General features: G+C 37.1%; 1 protein-coding gene across 6 annotated transcripts in view; it reads right to left on the bottom strand.

The window, feature by feature from the left end:
• HHLA2 (HERV-H LTR-associating 2) overlaps window positions 1-24,751 on the bottom strand; it is an 85,563-nt gene extending 60,812 nt beyond the window's left edge. For all 6 annotated transcript variants that reach the window (XM_044251334.1, XM_044251336.1, XM_044251332.1 and 3 more), the window contains exon 1: window positions 24,684-24,751. The gene's annotated coding sequence lies outside the window, so the exon portion shown is untranslated. The remainder of the gene's footprint in view (window positions 1-24,683) is intronic.
• Between the last annotated feature and the right edge of the window lie 2,455 nt (window positions 24,752-27,206).

Raw genomic sequence — 27,206 nt, 5'->3', positions numbered from 1 at the left:
GCCAGTAATTCAGGCTAAGAAAATGAGGATGGTGGCATTGGAGGTTGTGTTAGTGGCCATCGGTCACAGATACCGTGGGAGCGGAAAAAAAAATCAACCATCATGTACATACTATGTCAGAGCAATTTGACTGTTTAGTCACTAATTGAGCAAAATAAAGAAATGACAAGATAAATATATACTAAATGTACATTAAATATACAATATATACGTAGTCCAAAAAGGGATGGGGTATGCAGCAATAGCATGCAAATGACTAAAAAGTAAAAATAAAGTTCAGCCTAGAATAAAATAGTTTAAAAAAAATAAAGTCTTTTCTTGTATTAAATCCATATCTTCTAGAAAGTAAACCTCAGGACATGTGTATAATAAAATAAGTACATAGAAACAAGAAAAATCCAAGAATATGATGAAAATGTGACTAAGGAAACAAACCACACATTAAAATTTCTTGAGAGAAGCAATAACAATATGGAGTTAGCTAAGTATAGAAGAGATACCACTGAAAGCCAATTACCATATATTTTTAAAAACCCTATATTTTTCTGTGTGTCTCCTTTATTACTCACAAAGAATACTTCGGATACTTCTAGTCACCAAGTCTGTGAGTTTTTCCCCCCAAAACCAAGCACTTGTTCAACACTGGTTGAGTGTTCAACACTGGTTGAATATTCTACTATGTAACTCAATGTTGACATTATTTACTTGGAGATAGAGATAGAGTCAGATCCTCCAGGTTAAAAGTTCAGTTCCACAAGACTGACCCCTCCCCCACTCCTGCCACCTCAGATACCAATCACAACTAGTAGGTCTCCACCTACTAGCTGGCTATAAATTGGAGGTCCCTGTGACTTCCTACACCTTAGATTCAACTATTGCTAAAACAACTCACAGAACTCAGGGAAACATGTTTACCAGTTTCTCAAAGGGTATGTTAAAGGATATAGATGAAAAGATAGATGAAGAGATAGATACATAGGGTAATGTGTGGGAGGGTCCTAAGAGTTGGGGTGTATCACCCTTCTGATACATAGGGTGTATTGGCTCATTTTTTTTTGTTAGTAACCATGCAGTACATCATTAGTTTTTGGTGTAGTGTTCCAAGACTCATTGTTTGCATATAACACTCAGTGCTCATTGCAATACCCATCACTGGGCTAACCCATCAACCCACCCCTCTCCCCTCTGAAACCTTCAGTTTGTTTCCCAGAGTCCATAGTTTCTCATGGTTCATTTCCTCCTCTGATTTGTCCCACTTCATTTTTCCCTTCCTTCTCATAATGTCCTCATTCCTTATGTTCCACATATAAGTGGAACCATTATGATAATGGTCTTTCTCTGTTTGACTTATTTCACTTAGCATAATCCCCCCCAGTTCCATCCATGTTGATGCAAATGATGTGTATTTATCCTTTCTGGAGACTGAATAATATTCCATTGTATATATAAACCACACCTTTGTCAATTCATCTGTTGAAGTTTATCAGCTTTTTGAACCCAAGTTTTGGGATTTTGTTGGGATTTTGGGATTGGGATTTTGTTGAGGCTTCATCACACATGCATGATCAGTCAATTCCATTTCCAGTCTCTCTTTCTTCTCTAGAGAAGGCACAGTGGGACTGAAAATACCAAGCTTCTAATCATGGCTTGGTCTTTCTGGTAACCAGTGCCACCCAGAAGCCTAGTCAGAATCCCTCATTAGAACACAAGATTCTCCTACTGATACCATCACTTAGGAATTTATAAGAATTTTAGGAATTCTTCACTAGGATCCAAAGGCAGAAACCAAAGTATATATTTTCTATTATCTCACACCACAGTACAGTACAAAGATTTGACATAACCTGGTAATTCAGATAGAAAAAGAGATGAACACAACTAGATAAATATAGATGATGCAATATAAGGTTAACTGTTATTGGTTCTTGAGGCCAAACATCTATCAAATTAAGCTATTGATACATAGATAAAATAGAAATTTCCCCTGAAATGAAGAAAAAATTAAGTCGTTGATGAAAAGAACATCTATGTTTCAGGACTAAGGCATATCCTAATTAAGTTGAATATCAAATAAAAGGGAAGGGGAGAGAAAAATTTACATTTTGCTTAAACAATCTAGTAACAAAAAGGTAGAGAAGGGATGGAGAAGACAAAGAAGGACCTCTAACTTCTCCACAAAAGACAACAGCGAATGATGATTTCCTATCCATCTATGACGTTTTCATGGAGAGATAGGCTAGGACAGAAACAGAGAACCAAGCGTACCCTCAAGAAATTCCTTTTTTCCTCTTCCTTCCTGTCTCCTCTTTCAACTTCAGGACTCTTGCATACTCTCTTCTGAGTTCCAACTCCCAAGAACAAAAGGAAGAAGATGGTAATTCCTGAAAGTGGCAGACGTTTTCCACCCAGAAGAGCCCTGAGGCAAGATTAAATAAGTGGCTACAAATTAATTGAGGGAAAACACTGATGAACTAATTTCTAAAAATGTATTACTTGCCTTGAATTGAATATCTTGCATTGTAAGAATCCAGAAATCCCCAACTGTAACCTAAACAAATGAAAGTACAATTAGTAGGGCAGAAAGTTGGGGGAGTGTTAAATTGTCAATAAAATCATGTCTGTGTCAACATACTGTCAGCAAAAGTAGACAGGTGGGAGCCTAGAGAGTAAAATATTTACAGGTTTATAGTTAATCTAGTACTTTTCTTTCACACCTATTTTCTAGTGACTAACTCTCCTCCTACAGGAAAACAGAAAATGAACTGAGGTGTTCTACAACCCAATTCATATACCCTAAAAAGGTCAGATTGTTGAATTTCATATTAAAATTCATTGCCCACTTAGAGAAATCGCATTTATGTAACTAGTAAGCATGCATTCTTACAGAAATTAGATGGTGAATGTAAAGAGCAATACAGAATTCAAACCTCAGACCCTCACTAACCTTATTTCCTAACCTGTAACATATCTCAACTTTCTTCTGAAATGAAAATGTCAACCCAGTACCCTCAGCTCAGATATGTGGATTAAATGAGTTTTATCTTTATAATGCACAACTAACACCCAGACCACTCAGGGGCTCAGTGAATGGATTCCTCTGATTAAACCATCTTAAGGACCAGAGAAATGAAGGGTTAATGGAGAAGTCAGAGAAAGTGAGAAATAAGATATGCTACTTGGTTCCAAGAAGAAAGAAGTAGGCAAAGGCGACCTTATGCCTGCTTGAGTTGAGGGAGACAGATAGAATCCTAATGAGAAATTACAAGAAATTTGTCAAGCAGATAAAAATGACTGTGGGTCATCCTCAAAATGTCAAAAGGAAAAGAGGAACAATCAAGTCTCTCAAATTACCCTAAGGAAGATAGTAAGAGCACAAGAGATTAGGACACCTGACATAATTAGGGGCAGGGTAAAAAGAAACAGCAGACTTCAGCTTGTGGTGAATAAAGACTATGGGGAAAGGATTTTTGAGGGAATAGGCGGTAACTTAAAAAAAAAGACTACAAGAAGGTAACTGTAGGAGAAAGCAAATGCCTTGGAAAACAACGGAGCATTTGGAATCTTCAGAAAAGGAAATGAATAAAAGTAGAAACTAGAACAACCATACACTTGGAGTTCAACCATCTATTTTTGCTGTCATGTCTCTGGAATTCACAGGCAAGACAAAAGGAGGGCAAAAGTCCTGCAAAGACAACTTGCAGAACCACATCAGAGCAAACAACTGTAAGAGCACAAGAAGGCATAAGATTCAGAAATGTAATCTACAAAGCACACTTAGGATATAAAGCTGTTTTGCATATGAGATAAAAAGCTACATTCAATGGGGAAAGTTGGTTTAGAAGGTCTAGATCTCATCATTCTCAAATTTTAAAAAGACTAACTCCAACACCAGAAGACATAAATTAGAAGAAATATTTGTGGAAGTCTAATCTCCTCTTTCCTTTACAATGGGAAAGGAAAATTTGCTTTTGTTTAATTGTAATGCTATGAATTATTTCCTCTGCATCCGAAGATAAACCCAAATATGTGATGTCATTGTTCATTTTTTATTACTTTCAATCCCGAGATTAAAGCCCATTTGGACAATGGGTAAACAATGCTAGGCATCTTAAAATAAGGTGTTAGAAATTCACAGCTCTGTTACAAGCGATAACAACCACAACAATGACAAAATTCCAGAACAAACTGGCTTAGACAACAATGGAAATTTTCTGAGACACTATCTAAAGATACTGAGAGCCTCAAGCCAGTATGATCAGGAACCATCTTACCAGGTCCCATGTCTCTGCTTTACCTTCTCTGACTTTGCTCATGGTAATAAAGGGGCTGCAGAAATCTTGGGCCCGATATCTGCACAACACCCAATCCTGATGGAAAGAAGAGGTGCTTCAGCCAGCACCTTCTATTGAGAAGTTTGTTTCGCAGAAGCCCAAGAAAACAATTTTTTGCACATCATTAGCTCACCTGGGCTATGTTATCCCACCCATCTGTGGAGCTGGCATCTCCTACTCCTTAACTAGTTTCTCCTGGGAGCACTATTTTAATAAATCATTTGCACCTAAATCTTTGGCTAAGCAGCTGCTTGTAATAGACTCTTCCTTAAGACCCAAACAATGGGGACTCCTGGGTGGCTCAGTGGGTTAAAGCCTCTGCCTTCAGCTCAGGTCATGGTCCCAGGGTCCTGGGATCGAGCCCCGCATTGGGCTCTCTGGTTAGCAGGGAGCCTGCTTCCCTTCCTCTCCCTGTCTGCCTACTTGTGATCTCTGTCTGTCAAGTAAATAAATAAAATCTTAAAAAAAAAAAAAAAAAGACAGAAACAATGTACTGAAATTCCCTGACAGGTTATCCTCGAAAGCCCTAAGCTGTTCCTTCCTCCACATCTCTGCAAATGCTGGCATTTCACACTGTGAATAAGATACTCTCATTTTCTCACACATGCCCTTCCCCGGGTTCTGTGCTGCTTCTCCCCTGACCTAGGCTCCTATTTCTGCAGTTCTGAGATCTCTTCTCTGTGCGTTCTGAAAACATCATTCTGTGATAAACTGCTCTTTGCCCACACCTGCATAGAGTCCCGCTGCCTTCCAGCCTCAGTTGACACATGATTCATTCTCAAAAGAACCATTTTCCGTTCTCCTTTTTCTTAATAACGAATTTCCTATCTCCTTTCACATTGTAATCTGGAAATAAAGCTGTCAGTCTCTGTGCACAATAATGCTCTCTCCAAACTCTCACCATCTGTATCATCAGGGCTTCAAGATCTCACCGTGAGAATCTAAAGGAACCCTTACTCCTCCATAGGAAGGTACATAGGGAGTGTCAACTGGGACATATATGATTGTGTTAGAGAATTCTTTATATAGAATAGCATTCTTCATATATTTTCTAGGTATGAGATTCTTTTTAAGATTTTTTTGAAGTATAATTAATATACATATTTTAGCTTCAGGTGTACAACACAGTGATTCAACAATTCTATACATTACTCACTCCTCACCATAATGAGTGTAGTTACCATCTATCCCATACATTATTACCTATATTCCCTATGCTGTACTTTTCATCAGGTATGAGATGTCATTAAAAAAATTACATCTGTGGCTCGGAATCATCTGTCTTGGCTTTCTTATGCCTTCATGTTATCAAATTCCAATTGGGTCCATAGATTTTGAGAATTAGCACTGTCTCAGTCTCCTTCTCCTTCCCCAGTGTTATCAACATTCTGGGTGAATATGATGCCCACATGATGACAAATACAAAACCCTTGAGATAAAGGTTAAGAACTCCAAAACTAAGTCATTGCTCCATAAAACCTATCACTTCCAAAGATGGATTCTTGCCCGTATGTCCCAGAATTATTCTATCCTTGAAATATCAAACTCAGAATATCCTGCCCCTTAAAAGTTCCCATCATGAGAAAAAGAAATAGTTAAAAAAATAAAAAAACAGAGAAGAGAGAAGGAAAATAAATTGTAACCATGTAACCATGTGTGGTGATGGAAATTGTGATGATCATTTCATAATATATACATATATCATAATATTGTGTTCTACACCTAAAACTAAAATGATGTTATGTCAATTTATACATCAATTTAAAAAAATTAATTGAAAAAACATAACATCATTTAAAAAAGACTATCTTACCTGACACAGTTTCTAACATTCCAATACCTTCTTTCTCCCTTCACACTAAATTAACAATCAAGACTTCTAAACCCTGACTCCATCAATTGCTCCCATTCTCACTTAGGCTACTGTGTACTTCCTGAGTTAAATAGTTAAAAACTATTTAATATTTTGAGCTCTTTTTTTTTTAAAGAGTAAACAGATTTCTTTGTTGCCAAGTCAATTTTGATAACTATGGAGCTGCTAGCTTAGCTTACATATAATTAGATTAGTAATATAAGTTGCCATTTGTAAACCTCTAAAAGTAATATTTAGCAATCAATGTGATTATTTTAGAAGAAATACAGATTCTCACAGACTAGTCATGTGGACAAAAGAAGATGAATAGGGATAGCACTCCAGTGTTTCAATAAGGCTTTTTTTTTTCTTTTTTCCCCAAAAGATAAAAATGTGGTAGAAAAGTCCACTGTTCCCAATTAGCACCTAATACAACCAATGATGAAATGAATGAAAAACCAACATCTCTAAGGAATTTATCCTACAATTAATGTTAGTGTTTATTATTTTAAATTCTACAAGTAGATTAAAAAGTCCTTTCGATTAAAAACATAAAGTGTATGTCTGTTTAAAAAGAGTGGAAGAAGGGAAGTGCCCACATACCCACACACCCACTTATTCTCCACCACATACATTTGGAATTAGAGATCAATCCAGTTGTCACTAGCATTTAAACAACCTCTGAGTCACTGAAGCAAGTGGCTCCTGTCCATATCAACTGGACAGTTTTTCACTCCAAAACATGCTAGGATGTTTTTGTTTTAATAGGCTACACAATTTTGATGTCAAAAAGAGACGCCTGGTCTTATTTTCATAATCACTATTCCCAGACCACACAATATACCCATGGCTTAAAACCAGTTCTGGAAACAATTATCCACTACTTACTAAAGGGAAAGTACCTTTTCCAAGGCTGAAAAACTAGTCAAAGGTCGCAATGACTTTCCAGGACCTGGAAGATTTGCTACTAAATGTGGACCCATTATTCCTAGGGAAATTGAGGAAGGTTGGAGGGAAGTATTGAGTGAGACAAGGGTTCCTTCTGGGTAATCTTCAAGCAATCTGCAGGAAGGCATTCCTATGTTCAAAAGGAAAGAAACAGGGATTCTCAGAACTACTTGGGTAGAGCTAGATGCTCTCAATAACTCCTTTGACACAATTGTGAAGAAGCAAGACATTGACCTGTCCTCTCCCTTCAACAGTACCACAAGTCCACAGTACACTATACCATCTGTCTACATACATCATCAGAGGCACGGATTTCAGAGGCATAATTCTTATCTATGGCTTCAGCAAAAGTTTCATATTTTTTCTACTAGGTCTCCAATCTAGTAAAGTGGATGATATTTTACATGCTTTCATACACCATATGCCTGATTCACAGCTGTCCTCCACAGATACTGATGTTAAATTGGCTAGGGTGTAGAAGTATGTTTCTGATAGCCATCCTTCTAATCTGAAGAAGTTAGGTATAAAAAGTTAGATAAGACAAGTTCAGAGGAACATGTATTTTTGGATTTTAAAAAAATATTGCCAACTCAGTTTGAGGAGGAAGGTTGAAGTGTTTTATTATATTGACCAAAGGGTAAAACAGTAAAAGGAGAAATAAGATTCTAAATTGGCAGAATTCAAAAATAAGATTATAAAAATGCATCAGTTATAGGTAATTTTCTCTTTTGGAAAATCTATGAAAGAGTAATAGATTTTCCCTTCCCAGAAATCTTTTTCCTTCCTAGTTGGCAGGGTTAATGCAGTATAAACTACAGAAAAGAAAAAAAAAAAATTTCAATTAGAACACCTATAGAGAGAGCCTTAAAAAGATGAGGACTTAGGAGTGTCTCCTCTATGGAGATATACCTTTGAAAAGATGTTAAAAGCCTGGATAATTAGTTATGAACTATAATAGCCTCCATTTAAGTCCCTATTTGATCTCTATTTAAATGAGAAAATGGAGGTACAGAAAGTAAGTGAATTGCTCAAAGTCACAAGGATACTTAAGCAGTGGACCTGAGTGCCATTCCAAAGCTCATCCTCCTTCTACTCCATGTTGTCTACATCATAAGGAGGCAGAGAAGTGAATTATTTTGGGGCATGTCCAAGTGTGACACATCAGCCACACATCTTAGGTGACATGTGCTTTCTGGGTGCTCTTGCCTTCTAAGTGGACACTCAGACCCAGATATATAAAGTAAATAAAGTTAACAAGAAAAAATTGATCTTAGAAAACTTTCTCATTTTTTGATGCCTATAAAGATGGCTTAAGCAATAAGAAAGATCCCCTCACCCCTATACACAAGAAGCCCTCTCCTGTGGTTCACTATGTCATAATAGAAGTCACTCAATAAAGTGTTGGTGATGTGTCAGGACATCTGTTAAATAAATAGGTCATACATATGCCTTAAATTTGGTTCTAGCAATAACTCTATAAAATACATACTAATGTGTCCATTTTATAGGTGAGTAGATTGAGGTGGAAGTAATTGAATGATTTATTTCAAATTAATAGCAATTGGCAAGGCTTAAGTATAAAGCACCTGCTATTCACCTCATACCACATGTCATGGAGGACAGAAAATATGGCCAATGTACATGCTTTGACCAGTTTATTCTCCTCTTTAAATATTCAATAGATTCGTGCTCCCCACAAAATAAACTCTTCAAAATAAAATTTAGGATACCAAAATCTGGTCCTAGGCTACCTTTTGAAAATTTCTATCCTTCATCCCTAGTCATACACCCCACAATTATGGTTATAATCATTGACTTGCCTCTTGACCATCTCCTATGCTCAACCCATGCTGTTTCCTCCATGAAGGATATTATGACAACTACCACCTGTCAAAGCCCTTCCCATTTTTCAAAATCACATATAAACTCTATGTCTTCCATAAAGGTTCCTGAGATCCCCCTCCAAATTACTTTCCTTTATACTCCCAGAGTAATGCCATCACTTCTATTGTGGGATTTATCATGCTTGGTCTCTTTATTTTATCAGATTAAGCCCATGGCTGACTAAGACTCTTTTATTTTACACATATACTTATATGTGTATGTGTATCTATGTATGCTCGACCTGGTAGGCGTGATATGCAACCTCTAAAATGGCCTCAGTGATCTGCCTCCTAGAATTCACACCCTTATGTAATTCATCCCCCTTGAATCTAAGCTACATCTAGTGATTCTCTTCTAACAAGTAGGGAACAGCAGAAGTAATGAGATATCACTTCTAAGATTTGGCAACAAAAAGATCAATTTCCATTTTGGGCCCTCACTTGCTCCCTTGTTCTCAGGGAGCCAGCTTCCATACTGCAAGCTGCCCTATGGAGAGGTCCACATGGCACAGAGCTGAGAGAGGCATCTTGCTCATAACGAGCAAGGAACTAAGTCTCTCAAGTCCAACATCTCACAAGGAACTGAACCATTCTAATGACTATATCTGTGATCTTGGAGGTAAATCCTCTTTCTATCAAGCCTTCAGATGAGACCACGGCCTTGGCTGATACACTGACTATAGCCTCTTGAGAGGCCTTAAGTCAGGGGCACTCAACTAAGCTGTGCACACATTCCTTACTGAGAGAAAACATGTACTAATTCCTTGTTTCAAGGTACTGGATTTTTCCTACACAAGAGATAACTAATATAATAAGTGTATGATGTGTCTGAATTGTATTTTAGGATAGACAGATGTAATGAAAGTTATAACCATCCCAAAAGAAGTACAAAAACTTTACTCATGCCAAATCTATAAAGTAAAAGCTATGAACACATTGGTTTATAATTCAAAAGAGCTGAACTATCTTTTTGCCAGGAGTTTATAACCAGAGGGCACTCTAGAAAAAACTCACTTCTGAATGTCCACTATTAAAAGGAGGCTATCCACTCCAGGCACCAAAACTATTCATAAAAAAAATAGTGTAAAGATATAGACACAAACAGTAAAAGCCTTACCCTACAAAAGCTCTACAAGCTCAGATATTAGGATCCTTGCTTGACAAGGTGCAAGACTAGTGTTCAAAATAGTACATCACAGAGTATAAAGTCTATTTTTAAATTAGGCAAAATACAATGTGACTGTCTTGAAAGAAGAGGTACAAAATGGGCTGTTTATTGGAGAGACTTATAAAATGGTAATTGTGGGGATGCCTGGGTGGCTCAGTCATTAAGAATCTACCTTTGGCTCACATCATGATCTCACGGTCTTGGGATTGAGCTCAGTGGGAGGCCAGCTTCTTCCTCTGCCCCTCCCTCTGCTTGTATTCTCTCTCTCACTGTCTCTCTCTCTCTCTCTGTCAAATAAATAAATAAAATCTTTTAAAAAAGGTAATTGTGTCATTTGCGAAAACCAAAAACATCAAAACAGAACAAAAACACTGAGCATAGATAGACATGCTATAGACTTTAGAAAAGACTAACCTCTAAACATTTCCAAGGACCTAGCTATATTCCATGGTGAAACTTTCTAAAACAAAAAAATGGCACAATAGATGAAGTCTCTCAAATTTAATATGTAGTATCACAAATAACCTCCCTTCCCCTCAAAAAGGGGTAGAAAATCCAAAGAAAACTTTGTGAGTCAAAAGGTTTCTCCAAATACAGATTTTAAAAAGAGAATAAGTTAGAAATGTATTATCAAGGAAGAATTCAAAATTAGGGTAGTCAGAGGCTAGAATTAAATATCAGAAAAGACAAATGCCAATTCAAGGAAGGGCAAATGAGAAGAGTTAAGAATGAGAGACACCTCTGTGAAGTCACATTTGGAAGAGGCATTGAACAAAGAAGAATGGTCTCTGCTGCTTAGCAGCTGTTTTAACAGTTAACAGTGGAATTTTTTCCCTCTTCCGATTTTTAAAAAAACCGGTTAAGCTAAAAGTGATAGAACAAAGAATGTCTAACGGTAAACTGATGGCTCAAGTGGAGTGAGGATCTTCAATTCCTGGGCTCACATTAAACAATAGGTGCTGAGTTGCTCATAATATGTTCTTATAATTGTTTGTATTTCTTTGGTGTTAGTTGTGATCTCTCCTCTTTCATTCTTGATTTTACTTATTTGGGTCCTTTCTCTTTTCTTTTTGATAAGTCTGGCCAGGGGTTTATCAATCTTATTAATTCTTTCAAAGAACCAGCTCCTAGTCTCGTTGATTTGTTCTATTGTTTTTTTGGTTTCTATTTCATTGATTTCTGCTCTGATCTTTTTTATTTCTCTTCTCCTGCGGGGTTTAGGTTTTCTTTCTTGTTCTTTCTCCAGCTCCTTTAGGTGTAGGGTTAGGTTGTGTATTTGAGACCTTTCTTGTTTCTTGAGAAAGGCTTGTACCACTATATATTTTCCTCTCAGGACTGCCTTTGTTGTGTCCCACAGATTTTGAACCATTGTGTTTTCATTATCATTTGTTTCCATGAATTTTTTAAATTCTTCTTTAATTTCCTGGTTGACCCATTCATTCTTTAGAAGGATGCTGTTTAGTCTCCATGTATTTGTGCTCTTTCCAAATTTCCTCTTGTGATTGAGTTCTAGCTTCAGAGCATTGTGGTCTGAAAATATGCAGGGAATGATCCCAATTTTTTGATACTGGTTGAGACCTGATTTATGACCCAGGATGTGATCTGTTCTGAAGAATGTTCCATGTGCACTAGAGAAGAATGTGTATTCTGTTGTTTTGGTATGAAATGATCTGAAAATATATCTGTGATGTCCATCTGGTCCAGTGTGTCATTTAAGGCCTTTATTTCCTTGTTGATCTTTTGCTTGGATGATCTGTCCATTTCTGTGAAGGGAGTGTTAAAGTCCCCTACTATAATTGTATTATTGTCGATGTGTTTCTTTGATTTTGTTATTAATTGGTTTATATAGTTGGCTGCTCCCACGTTAGGGGCATAGATATTTAAAATTGTTAGATCTTCTTGTTGGACAAACCCTTTGAGTATGATATAGTGTCCTTCCTCATCTCTTATTACAGTCTTTGGCTTAAAATCTAATTGGTCTGATATAAGGATTGCCACCCCAGCTTTCTTCTGATGTCCATTGGCATGGTAAATTGTTTTCCACCCCCTCACTTCAAATCTGGAGGTGTCTTTGGGTCTAAAATGAGTTTCTTGTAGGCAACATATTGATGGGTTTTGTTTTTTTTTCTGTTTGTTTTTGTTTTTGTTTTTTTTCAATTTATTTATTTTCAGAAAAACAGTATTCATTATTTTTTTTAATCCATTCTGATACCCTGTGTCTTTTGATTGGGGCATTTAGCCCATTAACATTAACTATTGAGAGACATGAATTTAGTGCCATTGTATTGCCTGTAAGGTGACTGTTACTGTATATTGTGTCTGTTCCTTTCTGATCTACTACTTTTAGGCTCTCTCTTTGCTTAGAGGACCCCTTTCAATATTACCTGTAGAGCTGGTTTGATATTTGCAAATTCTTTCAGTTTTTGTTTGTCCTGGAAGCTTTTTATCTCTCCTTCTGTTTTCAATGATAGCCTAGCTGGATATAGTATTCTTGGCTGCATGCTTTTCTCGTTTAGTGCTCTGAATATATCATGCCAGTTCTTTCTGGCCTGCCAGGTCTCTGTGGTTAAGTCAGCTGCCAATCAATATTTTTACCATTGTATGTTACAGACTTCTTTTCCCAGGCTGCTTTCAGGATTTTCTCTTTCTTGATAAGACTTGTAAATTTTACTATTAGGTGACAGGGTGTGGACTATTCTTGTTGATTTTGAGGGGGGTTCTCTGCACCTACTGGATTTGATGCTTGTTCCCTTTGCCATATTAGGGAAATTCTCTACAATAATTCTCTCCAATATACCTTCTGCTCCCCTCTCTCTTTCTTCTTCTTCTGGAATCCCAATTATTCTAATGTTGTTCCATCTTATGATGTTACTTATCTCTCGAATTCTCCTCTCGTGGTCCAGTAGCTGTCTGTCCCTCTTTTGCTCAGCTTCTTTATTCTCTGTCATTTGGTCTTCTATATCACTATTTCTTTCTTCTGCCCATTTATCCTAGCAGCAAGATCCTCCATTTTTTATTGCACCTCATTAATAGCTTTTTTAATTTCAGCTTGGTTAGATTTTAGTTCTTTTATTTCTCCAGAAAGGGCTTTTATCTCTCCAGAGAGGGTTTCTTTAATATCTTCCATGCCTTTTTTTTAGCCCGGCTAGAACCTTGAGAATCGTCATTCTGAACTCTATATCTGACATATTACCAATGTCTGTATTGATTAGGTCCCTAGACTTTGGTACTGCCTCTTTATTTTTGTGTGTGGTGAGTTTTTCTGGATTGTCATTTTGTCCAGATAAGAGTATATGAAGGAGCAAATAAAATACTGAAAGGGTGGCAAAGACCCCAGGAAAATGCGCTTTAACCAAATCAGAAGAGACCCCAAATCGTGGGAGGGAGAAAGGGGATAAAAAGAAGTTTAGAAAGGGAAAAAAAAATGAAGAAAAAATATAAAAAAGAAATATATATATATATATATATATTAGATAAACTAGTTAAAAAAACGTTAAAAAATAAAAGGGTAAAAGTTTTAAAAAATTTAGCAGAAGAAAAAAAAGTTAATTTAGATTAAATTAACCTTAAGACTAAAGAATCATGGGGAGAAAACCATGAGTTCTGTGTTTTGCTTTCTCCTCCACTGGAATTCTGCTGCTCTCCTTGGTAGGTGAACTTTTTCTTGGCTGTATATTTTTATTTTAATCACCCAGTATTCATCACAACAATTGTACTCCTTAACCCTCATCACCTATTTAACCCATCTCCCCAACCACCTCCCTCTTCATGTTCCATCAGTTTGTTCCCTGTAGTTAAGAGTCTGTTTGTTGGTTTGTGCATCTGTGTCTCTCTCTCTCTGTCTCTTTTTCCCCTCTGTTCATTTGTTTTGCTTCTTAAATTCCATATGGAATTTGGTCCATATGGCCCATGAGACTATATAGTATAACTTTCTCTAAGTTATTTCACTTAGGATTATACTCTCAAGCTTCATCCATGTTGTTGAAAATAGCAAGATTTCTCTTTTTTTTTTTTGTGGTTGAACAATATTCCAGAGTGTATATGGAATATATGTTACCACTACTTCATTATACATTCATCAATTGAAGGAAATTTGGGATGCATCCATAGTTTCACTATTGTAAATAATGCTGCCATAAACATAAGGGTGCATGTATCTCTTTGAATTAATGTTTTTATATTCTTTGAGTAAATACCCAGTAGTGCAATTGGTGTATTGTACAGTAGTTCTATTTTTAACTTTTCGAGGAACTTCCAAACTGTTTTCCATAGTGGCTGCACCAGTTTGCATTCTTACCAATACTGCGAGAGGGTTCCTTTCTCTCCCCATCCCCACCAACACCTGTTATTTCTTGTGTTGTTGATTTTAGCCATTCTGACTGGTGTGAGGTATTAACTTATTGTGGGTTTAATTTGCATTTCCCTGATGACAAGCATCATTTTATTTGTCTTTTGTTCATATGGATGTCTTCTTTGAAGAAATGTCTCTTCATGTTGTTTGCCCACTTCTTAATCAGATTATTTGTTTTGAGGATGTTAAGTTTTATAAGTCCTTTATATATTTCTTTTTGGTCTATAGAAATGCAAAGGTTTCTGTAGATTGATTTTATATCGTGTGACTTTACTGAATTAGTTTATCAGTTCTAGGACTATTTAATGGAGTCTTTCAGGTTTTCTACCTATAGTAAAATGTCATTTGTAAATAAGGAAAGTTTTACTTCTTCCTTACCAATTTTGATGCCTTTTATTTCTTTTTGTTGTCTGATTGCTGTGACTAGGACTTCCAGTACTATGTTGAATAAAAGTGGTAAGAGAAAACATCCCTGTCTTGTTCCTGACCTTAGGGGAAAGGCACTCAGCTTTTCCCCATTGAGGATGATGTTAGCTGTGGCTTTTTAATATATGGCCTTTATTATGATAAGTAATATTCTCTCTAAACCTTTGTTGAGGGTTTTTATCATGAATAGGTGTTATAATTTGTCAAGTACTTTTTCTACATCTATTGACATGATCATATGGTTCTTATTCTTCTTCTTATTGGTGTGATATATGTCATTGATTGATTTGTGAATACTGAACCACTCTTAAATCCCAGGAATAAATCCCACATGATTATGATGCTGAATGATTTCTTTTAATGTATAGTTGAATTCAGTGTGCTAATATTTTGTTGAAGATTTTTGCATCTATGTTCATCAGGGATATTGGTCTGCAGCTCTTTCTTTAGTAGTGTCTTAATCTGGTTTTGGTATCAGGGTAATGCTGGCCTCACATAATGAATTCAGAAGTTTTCCTTCCTCTTCTATATTTGGAATAGTTTGAGAAGAATAGATTAGATATTAACTCTTCTTTATTTTTTAAAGATTTTATTCATTTATTTATTTGAGCAAGAGAAAGAGAGTGATTGAGGGAAGGATTAGAGGAAGAGGGACAAACAGACTCCACACTGAGCCTGGAGCCTGACACAGGGCGCCATCTCACCACGCTGAGATTATCACCTGCGCTGAAACCCAGAGTCAGACACTTAACTGACTGAGCCAGCTAGATGCCCCTAAATCTTCTTTAAATGTTTGGTAGAATTCACCCGTTAAGTTATCTGGTCTTGGACTTTTAGTTTTGGGAAGGTTTTGGATTAGTCACTCAATTTCTTCAAATTTTCTATTTCTGGGGTGCCTGGGTGGCTCCATTGATTAAGCGGCTGCCTTCTGCTCAGGTCATGATCCCAGAGTCCTGGGGTTGAGCCCAGCATTGGGGTCCCTGCTCAGTGGAGAGCCTGTTTCTCCCTCTTCCTGCCACTCTGCCTACTTTTGCTATCTTGTTGTCAAATAAATAAATAAATAAGTAGATAGATAAATCTTTTAAAAATTTTTTCTATTTCTTTTTGCTTCAGTTTTTGTATTTTGGTTTCTAGAAATTTATCTATTTCCTCTAGGTTGTCTAATTTGTTAGCATGTATTTTTTCATAATATTCTAATTGTATTTCTGTGGTATTTATTGATATTTCTCCTCTCTTGTTTGTGATTTTAATTATTTGGGTCCTTTGTCTTTTTTTTTTCTTGATAAGTCTAACTGGAGGTTTATCAATTTTATTGATTTTTTTTCCCAAGAAATATGTTTTCATTGATCTGTTAGATTATTTTTTTTGTGTTTTGTTTTTGTTTTTTTTTTAGTTTCTATGTCACTTATTTTTGCTCTTTATTTTTTATCTTTATTATTTCCCTCCTGTTGGTTTTAGGTTTTATTTGTTCTTCTTTTCAGGTATAAGATTGGGTTGTTTGAGATTTTTCTTGCTTCTTGAGGTAGGCTTGTCTTGCTGTGAACTTCCCTTTTTGAACCAGATTTGCTGTGTCTCAAAGATTTTGAACCATTGTGTTTTCATTTTCATTTGTTTCCATGTGCTTTTTCATTTCTTCTTTTATTTCCTGGCTGATCCATTCATTGCTTAGCAACATAGTATTTATCCTTCTTTCATTTGTTGTCTTTCCACATTTTTTCTTGTGATGGACTTCTATTTTCACAACACTGTAGTCAGAAAAGATGTATGCTATGACTTTGATCTTCTTTAATTTGTTGAGGCTTCTTTTGTGGCCTAATATGTAATAATCTGGAGAATGTTCCATATGAACTTGAAAAGAATATGTATTCTGCTGTTTTAGGATGGAACATTCTGAATACATCTGTTATATCCATCCAGTCCAGTATGTCATTCAAAGACATTGTTTTCTTGTTGACTTTCTGTTGGGATGATCAGTCCATTGATGTAAGAGGAGTGTTAAAATGCCCTACTACTCTTGTATTATTACAGATTAGTTTCCTTATGTTTATTATTAGCTCCTATATGTATTTGGGTGGTCCCATATTGGGTGCATAAATATTTACAATTGTTATATCTTCTTATTGGAGTGTCCCCTTTATTACTACACAGTGTCCTTGTCTCTTGGTACAGTCTGTTTTAAAGTCTATTTCATCCAATATAAATATTACTACTCTAGCTTTCTTTTGATATGCATTGCATGACAAATATTTCTCCATCCCCATGCCCTTGCTTTTTTTTTTTTTTTTCTTTTTTGAGAGAGAGAGACAGCATGAGTGCATGAGGGAGGGACAAAGAGAATCTTTTTTTTTTTTTTTTAAGATTTTATTTATTTATTTGACAGAGAGAGATCACAAGTAGGCAGAGAGGCAGGCAGAGAGAGAGGAGGAAACAGGCTCCCTGCCGAGCAGAGAGCCCAATGTGGGACTCGATCCCAGGACCCTGAGATCATGACCTGAGCCAAAGGCAGCGGCTTAACCCACTGAGCCACCCAGGCGCCCGGACAAAGAGAATCTTAAGTAGGTTCTACACCCAGCATGGAGCCCAACATGGGGCTCCATCCCATGACCCTGAGATCATGACCTGAGCCAAAATCAAGAGTTAAGACACTTAACCAACTGAGCCTCCCAGCACCCCTCCATCCCCTCACTTTCTATCTGCAGGTGTCATAGGTTTTAAATGAGTCTCTTGTAAGCTGGTTATAGATGAATCTTGTTTTGTTTTGTTTTGTTTTTAACCATTCTGTCACTCTATGTCTTTTGATTAGAGCATTTAGCCCATTTACATTCAAAGTAATTATTGATAGAAATGCATTTATTGCCTTTTTATTACTTGTTTTTGGTTGTTTCTGAAGATATTATCTGATTCTTGTCTTTCTCTTTTATGGTTTGCTTGTTTTCTTTAGTGATATATTTGGATTTCTTTCTCTTTATTCTTTGTATATTTATTAGTAATTATGATTTGTGGTCATCATTAGGTTTGTACATAACATCTTTTGCATAAAGTGGTCTTATTATTATAACATATTATATATATGTTCGTGGTCATTTAAGTTTGAACCCATTCTTTACTCCTCTCCTCCCTACATTTTAGGTATATGGTGTCATATTTTACATCCCTTTATTTTGTGAATTCCTTGGCTGATTACGGAAATATTCATTTTTACTGCTTTTGTGTTTTCTACCTTCATACTGACATTTTGGGTCCTCCCACTCAAAAAGTCCCCTTTAATATTTCTTGCAGGGTTGGTTTAGTGGTCATAAACTCCTTTAGTTTTTATTTGTCTGGAAAACTGCTTATCTCTACTTGTATTTTGAATGATAGTCTTGCTGGATAGGGTATTCTTGCCTATTCAGCACTTTGAATATATCATGCCACTCCTTCCACTGAAAAATCCACTGAGGGACTTATGGGGGTTTCCTTTGTATGTAATTAGCTTCTTCTGTCTTGCTGCTTTTAATATTTTTCTTTATCACTATTATTTAGTCATTTTAACTACAATATGGCCTGGTGTGGATTTGCCTTTGTTGATTTCATTGGGGGCCCTCTGTGCCTCCTGAAACTGGATATCTGTTTCCTTCCTCCAGATTAGGGAAGTTTTCAGCTATTATTTCTTCAAATAAATTCTCTGTTCCCTTTTCTCTCTTTTTATTCTGGGACTCCTATAATCTGAATGTTATTATGTTTGATGGAGTCACTGAGTTCCTTAAGTCTATTTTCATTTTGCATCATTCTTTTTTCTCTCTTTTGTCAGCTTGATTACTTTCCATTACTCTGTCTTCTAGGTCATTAATTCATTCCATCAATGTGTTTCTCCTTTCATTTATTAAGCCCTTTTTCTCTGCCATATTATTCCTTATCTCTGTGTTAATGGCGTCATTGATGTCCTCCACTCTTCTCAAACCTAGTGAGTATCCTTATAATCATTGCTTTAAATTCTCCAATTCTGCAAGAAATTCTTTTATTTGGACAAATTCCTCTGTCTTCTCATTTTTGTCTAAGTCTCTGTACCTGTTTCCATGTGTTAGGAAAGTCAACTATGTCTCCTGCTTTTGAAGGTAATGACCTTATGAAGAAGAGGTCCTGGAGTTCCCTGTCATGTAGTGTCTCCTATTCCCCAGGGCCTGGCACTTCTGGAAGTGTCTACATATTCTTTGCTATTCTGTCCTGGTTGTTTCATCCTTCGGGCCAGTTGTCTGCAGAGGCTCTCTTTGCCTATTGTGGGTAGTGTTTAGTCCCTGGCCTGTATCTGGTACATTTTAACTAAGTGTGCTCTGGTCTGCTTGTGACATAAGATCTGTCACCACTGCCACAGGAACTGAGGCCTGGCAAATCTCTCGGGTTGGGAAACACAGTGTTGGCAGGGCCATGGGCTGGTCTTCTGGGAGAGGGGGCCCACCATGTCAGGACTAAGATAAGCATGACTGGCTAGTATGGTTCCACCAGATATTGGGGGTGCTGGGCTTGGTGTAAGTAAGTTGGGTAGCAGGTGTCAGCTCTGTTCTGGTTCTGCAGGTGGCCCTAAGCTTATGCTGAGGGGTAGGGGAGGGCAATGGCATCTACCAGTTCCTTCGTTCCTGGAAGGGTCTCTCCATGAGCACTGCCTCTCTGGGACACACTCCAAGATGAACAAATAACCTTCCCACTGCGTACCCCAGAAGCACTTCAGATCATTGATTCCACACTCTATGTCCATGGGCTATTTGTCCAGTCTTTCCTCCAAGAGTAGCCCCACTGTCCTCTGAGGTCTCTCAGTGCCAAGCATGCTGACCTTTAAAACTCAAGGTGATAAGCCCCACTGGTAGCAAGAACTCATGAAATTCAGACCCTCTTATTTTCCAAGCCAGTTGCTATGAGGATTCAGTTTTTCCATGCTACTCCTCTGTGTGCTCTGTGTCACCCCTCTTCATAACTGGGCTCCCACTCCACCACAGTGGCCACAATAGGTTTTTCTCCCATGCCAAATTTCTGTACTTCCTGCCTTCTTGAATGTGGCCTCTTTTTTACATTTAGTTGTGTAGTTTGTTCTGCCAGTCTTTAGGGTCTATTTCTGGGCTATTTAGGATGATTTGACAGGTATCTAGTTGTATTCATGGGACAAGCCAAGCCTGGATTCCTACTTTGCTACCATATTTCTACCCCCACAGGCTATCTTTAAACAATGGACATTGTTAATGATAAACTTAGCTGCTAATTTTCTTCAGTCACACAGACATCCCTGGATGAATTGGTTATGGAAGGGATTTATACTCAGTCACTTCACATCCATATGATCTTACTGGTTGTTTATGGTGCATTCAGATTAGGTGGTGTCTCCACTGACTGGCTAGTGCCACTGCCTTAAAGGCTGATAAATATTTTGACTACACGCTTACTCTATAAATTATTAAATCTATACATATTAAATTAAATATTAAATCTATACATTGTAGATAAATATTAAATCTATTTAAATCTATGCATTGTAGATAAAATATTAAATCTATACATTGTAGATGAAAGCTATTCTGGAATTTAACTCTTCAGAAATTATGGCACCTGAATTTAACATAGACCAGAGCTATCTACATCTAATAACATCTGGGTGGAAGGGGTATAAGCATATGACAAATGATCTTATTGAGAAAGACCACTGAGGAATAAGATTGTCGGATACAGACCTGGCTTTTACACTCACATCTGTAGCACTGAAGAGAAATGAGAATAAACCCTTGGGTGGTTTGGCAGATTAAACAAATTAATGTGTATAAAAGTTTTAAAAACATTATCAGGAAATGCCTGGGTAGCTCAGTTGGTTTAGGATCTGCCTTCAGCTCGGGTCATGATCTCAGTGTTCTGGATCAAGCCCCATGTTGGGCTCTCTGCTTAGAGGGGAGTCTGCTTCTCCCTCTCGCTCTGTGCTCTCTCTTTCTCTCACTCTCACACTCTCTCAAGTAAATAAATAAAATCTTAGAAAACAAAAACAAAACAATGTCTGGCATATAGTGCACACACAATAAGTTTTAGTCAGTGTAAAAGCCTTGGAACTCAGAAATGAGGCCCCCTTACCAATAATTACCAGATGGAATTTCAGAAGTTGCCAAAGGATTTTAGTCTTACAGTCAAAAGGCATATAAATCTTGGGAATAAAAAATGTTTATTTTTTTAGCATCTACAGGTCCCACAGGCAAATACTGTATTGCAGAATAAAAAGGTTAACAACCAGTACCATCTTAGCCCTTAGAACTCTATTCCAATCACCCACCAGGAGATGATCTTTCCAGTAACTCACCAGGTCTGAAATAAGGTGCTTTGTATATTGTGTTTTAGCATTTTATGAATTTTATATTAACTATAGGTTTTTACATGCTCTATATTTATTGAGATCCTGCTTTCAAAAAGAGGTTTGTGATATATACTGCCACTAGTCATGTTTGGAAGTGTTTATCATACCTCAACATCATCAGCATTAGATATTTTAAATATTTTGCTAATAAAAAGGGGCATCTTTGTCTTGTATTATTCACATTAGAATGTTTTAAACAAATGAGGTAGCTTTGATAAACATTTTAACTTGTTGCCTGTGTTAGAAACGTAGAGTGAGGAGATCTTTAAGGTTATATCAAAAGTCACGGTAAAAAGTTCTTACATAATTATAGGTAAATTATCATTAAAAGTTTTAGACTTTGAAAAATATATAGCACAGCTTTAAAAAGGGCATAACAAATTTTTTAAGGATCAAATGATTGGATGAAATAGTTCAAAGAATATATAAACTAAAGAAGTTTATTTATGGGAAAGCATTTTTTAAAATATTTCAAATGCAAACTTTGGTGGGGATGATGTGGACTAGGATAGCATTGGGGGGAGGGCCCAATTTAATCATAATACATTTAAAAGAAAAAAATATGCCTAAGGTAGTCCTAAAACAATAAGTAAAATTTTAAATATGTAACTGGGAATAGAACGTTCAACAAAGTACTGAACTTTGTATGAGACAGTGGTGTTTCCCAAGAGAAGAAATGTTGTTAAGCCATAATTTGAAATGATACTAAGCCTTAACATCCTATAGAGAGAAATGTTGCTAAAATCAGGCTCAGTAACATTGATTTGCTGTAACTGTCAGGACATTTTAGTGATTACAGCTAAGGCAAATAAAGGATGGGCCAGAAAGGTAAGGAAAGAAGGTTTTTCTCTTCAGAAGGTGTTCTCTGCAATGTTCTTTAGAAGTCTAAGTTAAATTCGATTAAAAGGACTCCATTTGTCTTAGATGATGTGAAGGACAGAACCTGGCTGGCCATGGAGAAGACATGCCAAGTGAAACAGAAAGTGTTAAAGCAATTATGCTATAAATGTACATTTGCTTACCTATCTCCAGCTTAATCTTGGTATCCTGTGGGTTGGGGAATAGGACTTTGAACTCAAAATGACTGCTAAGAAGTGGTTACAATTTAAGACTATGAGACTTCAAGAACGAAGACAGAGGAACCCCCATTACCCAGAATATAAGGGTAAGCCTCAACAGAATCATTTAACAGGTTTTACAGAGAGAAGTTCTGAAATTGAAGAGATGAGAAGCTTCCACAGCTAGCCACATCTTATTCTTTAATAGAGAGAGATAGAATCAAGTGCATTATCACAGAGACTTGCCAGAAATGCACACCCAGAGAAAAGAAAATCTCCAAGGGTGAGGTCTATCTCAAAAGAAAGAAATACACATATTTTTAAAGATCTTGGAGTAAAAGACGTCCTAAAAAAATGCACTGGAACTTTAGTTTGGACCAAATTAGAGAAACTTTTAATACCTAAACATCACAGCTGAATATAGTGAAAGGTGGACATATTTTAAAAAGACAGTTTTGTGTTGGAAAGAAGAATCCAAAGTTAAAGAAAATCAGAACAGCAGGATTTTTAGAGTGATACATGTTTTTAGTTACAATTGCACGGAACAAACTTGGGTCTCAGTTTTCTTTTGTAAGGGAATCAGGTGAGAGTCCTAGAGAGCATGCACCCAAGGGCTAGTGTCAGCTGGGAAAAGTTGAGAAATGAGTTTTGCTGGAGTAGGCAATTTGGGTTTCCCAGAACTAAAAATGAGTCAGAAACTAACAGGGTTCTTCTGTGGCTCCTAGGTGGCTGTTGGGAGGCCTCCTAGAGAAGAGATACTCATTCCCACTAGGTGGGGTAAAACTTTTGTATGTTTGAGGTTGGATGTAAGTTATAGAGATATTTTTCAAAGTCTCACAGAAGAGAAGACTATAATGTAATAGTTTAGAACAAAGTTCCTACTCCTAGACTAGTCTTGGGGAATTTCCAGTTGGTTGGCAGTCACAGAAAGAAAAACACCTTTAATGTTTTAGCATACAATGTACACCTGGTTGCTGACAACAGCAGTCAGGAGTCTCAGGATCCCTGGTTACTGATCAAAATATTCATACAATTGTGGTCTCCTCAAAGCATGTGGAGGGGAAACTAAACCCAGGAATCTGTCCCTTCTCCAGATCAGGCCAACCTATAGAACATGCTGTTGGGCTGCACCCTGGAACCAGGTGCAGTCTTCAACTTATGGGCTTTAATTTACTTTCAGACCCTTTCAACCCTTTAGGACACGAGGATTACAAGGTATCATAATATCATATTATGATAAGACTAGGAAATTATTTGTCTTTCATATATGTATTCTGAAGTCATAATAATAAATATTTATTGAACATTTTCTATGTACCAGGCACCTTGCCAAGCACTTTACTACATTGCATTTAATCTTCTCAACAAACCTTGGAGGTTCTATCTATCCCATTTTACATATTAGGAAACTGAGGCTTAGAAAAAAATACACAGCTAATGGTAAAGTTGGTATTCAAATCAAGGATTATTTAACTGTGGACACTATGATTTTGAGAACTACAGCTTATTACATCCTTTAATTAAAGTATGCTTATAAATGTGTGAGATGACACCAGTTTACTGTTCTTGACAGAAATGATTTCCTCCAAGTTTCTGGGAAATATGGAAACTCAAGTTTTTTTCATCAGGTACTGGTGACAGAAAATCCAAAGTATCTTTCAGTATTCTTTTTTCTATTGTCCAAAGTCCCAAATAATAGGAACCTACTGATAATTAAATCCTAACTTGTATCCTTTCTTAGGCATTAAAAATGAGATAACTTAATGACCTTCCCTTGAGACACTTTAAATATCTTACAGACTTCAGTTTCTTATATTAGAATTCACAGATCTCTTGATTCTTCTAGAAAACTATTATCACAGTCCTTTTGTCCCCACAGAGCGGGGATGGTGGGGGAGTATATCCTTGGGGCAGCTAACAAGCCTCCTTAGAGTAATAGATAAACAGAGTGTGAATAAGAATATACTCTCAGACATAAATTTCCCCAAATACTTTTCAAAACAGACATTTCTCATTCTTTCTTCACTATCTTATCAGAGCATTAGGACCTTCATCTTTTGCATTTTATCATTTTTGGCAAATTCTTTTACTTGAAATATCTCAGCTTGATTCTTCAAAACAACCTTTTATTAAACATTTATTTTGCACATATGTACTATAGAGATTTGCATGAAATCAATTTAAATAACCAGTAATAACTTTTTCCTAACAGAAAAATAAAGCATTAGATAAAACCATGTATTTTTGATTCATTCATTTCTGATTTTAAGATCTAAGTATAAATAACTTAGAAGGAAATTCTTACCTTACTTAGAGATCTGTGACTTTCAGCTGAATGTTAAGTAGTTTACAAGAATAAAGGTTGAACTCAGGCACATACAAGAGGAAGGGATTAGGAATGCAGTACGAGGCAGAGAGTAAAGTCTATGATATGTTTGGTTAATTATCTATAATAAGTCAAGGAAAACAATGATGTTATACAAGACTCCCTCTTTCAAATTAAACCCCACCCATATCAAGATCAGTGTATTTTAAAAGTCCAGAAATCAGAATGTCCCATTAGAAATAATAAAATGGAGGGGCAAAATGCAAAGTACACTTCTCTGATTTCCACGCTATGCAAGTCAGTGGTCACATCAGCAAGAATCATAATTCACGCAGCCTCATGGAGCAAGGCTGCTCTATGACCTCCAAATCCAGAGAAAACCTTATCTAGGTTGCTTCAGAGTAATAAGGAAAAGTGTGCTTCAGGGCACCTGGGGGACTCAGTCAGTTAAGCATCTGCCTTTGACGCAGGTCATGATCCCATGCTCCCGGGACGGAGTCCCACATGGCATCAGGCTCCCTGCTGAGCAGGGGAGTCTGCTTCTCCCTCTTCCTCTGCCCCTGCTCCTGTGTACTCTCTCTATCCCTCTCTGTCTCAAATAAATAAATAAAATCATCAAAAAAGCGGGGGGGGGGAGGGCAGAAAGAAAAGGAAAGTGTGCTTCCAGTTGCAGTGGGTGTTGACAGTTCTATGAAAAAGAACCCTAACCTTACAGAAAGTCATAGTTTATCACATCTATAGTTTACATTGCTAGAACACCCAAGTTTAACAAAGTCGGCTTCAGAGTAAAGCCTTCTTTGCCAAGACTTCCCTGAACACTGTGGGGCCAGCTTAACAGCATTTCTCCTTTATATTACCATATCACATTGTTATTAAAATTACTGAATATTTCCTTCTCTCTCTTCTGTCACACCCCCCACCCCCACACACACACACTTGCTGTAGATACCAGGACCTTCATGCTTTGCTCATCCCTGTATCCCCAACAACTAGCACTGTACCTACTACACACTAGCACAGTGACCACTAGATGGTCAATATTTGCTTATTGAATACCTGGACACAAAAGTTACAAAGTAAATAAAATGTTACTTTACAGAGTTGAGGGACTCTTCAACAGGACTTCAATGGAGCTCTTCTGTCTGCATCAAAAAACACCATCCAAGACTCAGCAGGGTACTCAAAGCCCTTGATCATATGGCTCTGCCTGGCCTTCTAGCTTTTATGCATTATTCCTGCTTCGATTTTGTCCTCCTGCCACATGGAGATGCTTGGAGCAGAAGACAGGGTCCATATGGAGAGGTCCTGTCCCCTTCCTTCCCATCTGTTTCTTGCTCTTCTACTCAGGAGCTGTCTTTAGTGAGACATTTGCTACCTACTACAAGTTGAGTTGGAGGTCGCTGCCCACCTCCCCCAGATCTCCAAAGTCAACTAGGCCAATTTTTATTATTATTTAGTAAAATAAACAGTGACATAAATCAAACTAGAGCATCCTTTAAAGATGCGGGCAATCCCAGCTTTTACTTTTCAGTCCCCAGGGCCGTGTAGTTCCTGGTACATTACAGCCACACTAATATTAGGTTATGGAATGGTTAAGATTCCAAAGCATACACGTGGAGAGGATGGGCTTTCACAGAATCTCAAAACAGAAGAACTAGATACTCTTTGAACATTTTTGAAGTTTTAGGATGAAATGCCATATACACAAAAAGATATTGATTATGCAGAGATTGTTCAAGCTGAAGCAAAAATAGAATTAAGGTTTTTAAGAATAACAATAGTTGAGGGCTGCTCTGAGGTGGTGTCACAGGGAAGGTTACTACAACATTTATACCACAATTAAAGATTAAATTGACAGTTTTAGGTCATGTGCCTCTCCCTTGTGAATGTCTTTGTCACCACCTCTCCAGGGAGGGGTAACTGAAAGGAAAAGCAGGATGAGCCATTAGGATCCTAGACAGGGAAGCCCACATGGCCACTGCTCAAAGAATTTCAGCTATTAGGCTTTGAGACCTGCTTCCACTCCAAGTATCACTTTGGGTTCTCCCTTGCAAAGTTCTCCCATAATGTCTTCAAGTTTCTGGAAGGAGAGCTGGCTTATGAAACACTGTTAGCCTTGATCATATCTATCATGCATATGCACCTCCACTAAGACTCAGAGAAAATTTAAAGTAATGTTGGCATTTAACACTCATTAAATTTGCAAAAGTTCCGAAGAAATAAAAGTATAACTGTCATGTAATTTGAAGACGGGAGAGTAGCTGCTGGCTGAATCCTCAGAGATCAAATAGGGCTAAAATTAATAACCCAACTGGAGACTTTCAATTGTCAAAACACTGCAGAAGAAAGTGAATTTGATCTCTAAAGCCGAGGGGTAGACGGACATGACTGCAATGTAAAAGATCTTAAATTGGTCGGAGAGGCAGACCAGGCATTATGGTCTTCATGTATTAGGCATTTGCTAAATCAGTTCAATCAATATTTATTCCAAACAAGAAACAA

The sequence above is a fragment of the Neovison vison genome, chromosome 6 (assembly GCF_020171115.1).
Source record: "Neovison vison isolate M4711 chromosome 6, ASM_NN_V1, whole genome shotgun sequence".
Lineage (NCBI taxonomy): Eukaryota > Metazoa > Chordata > Mammalia > Carnivora > Mustelidae > Neogale > Neogale vison.
Note: the sequence above shows the minus strand (reverse complement) of the source record. Positions and strands in the feature narration are given on the sequence as shown.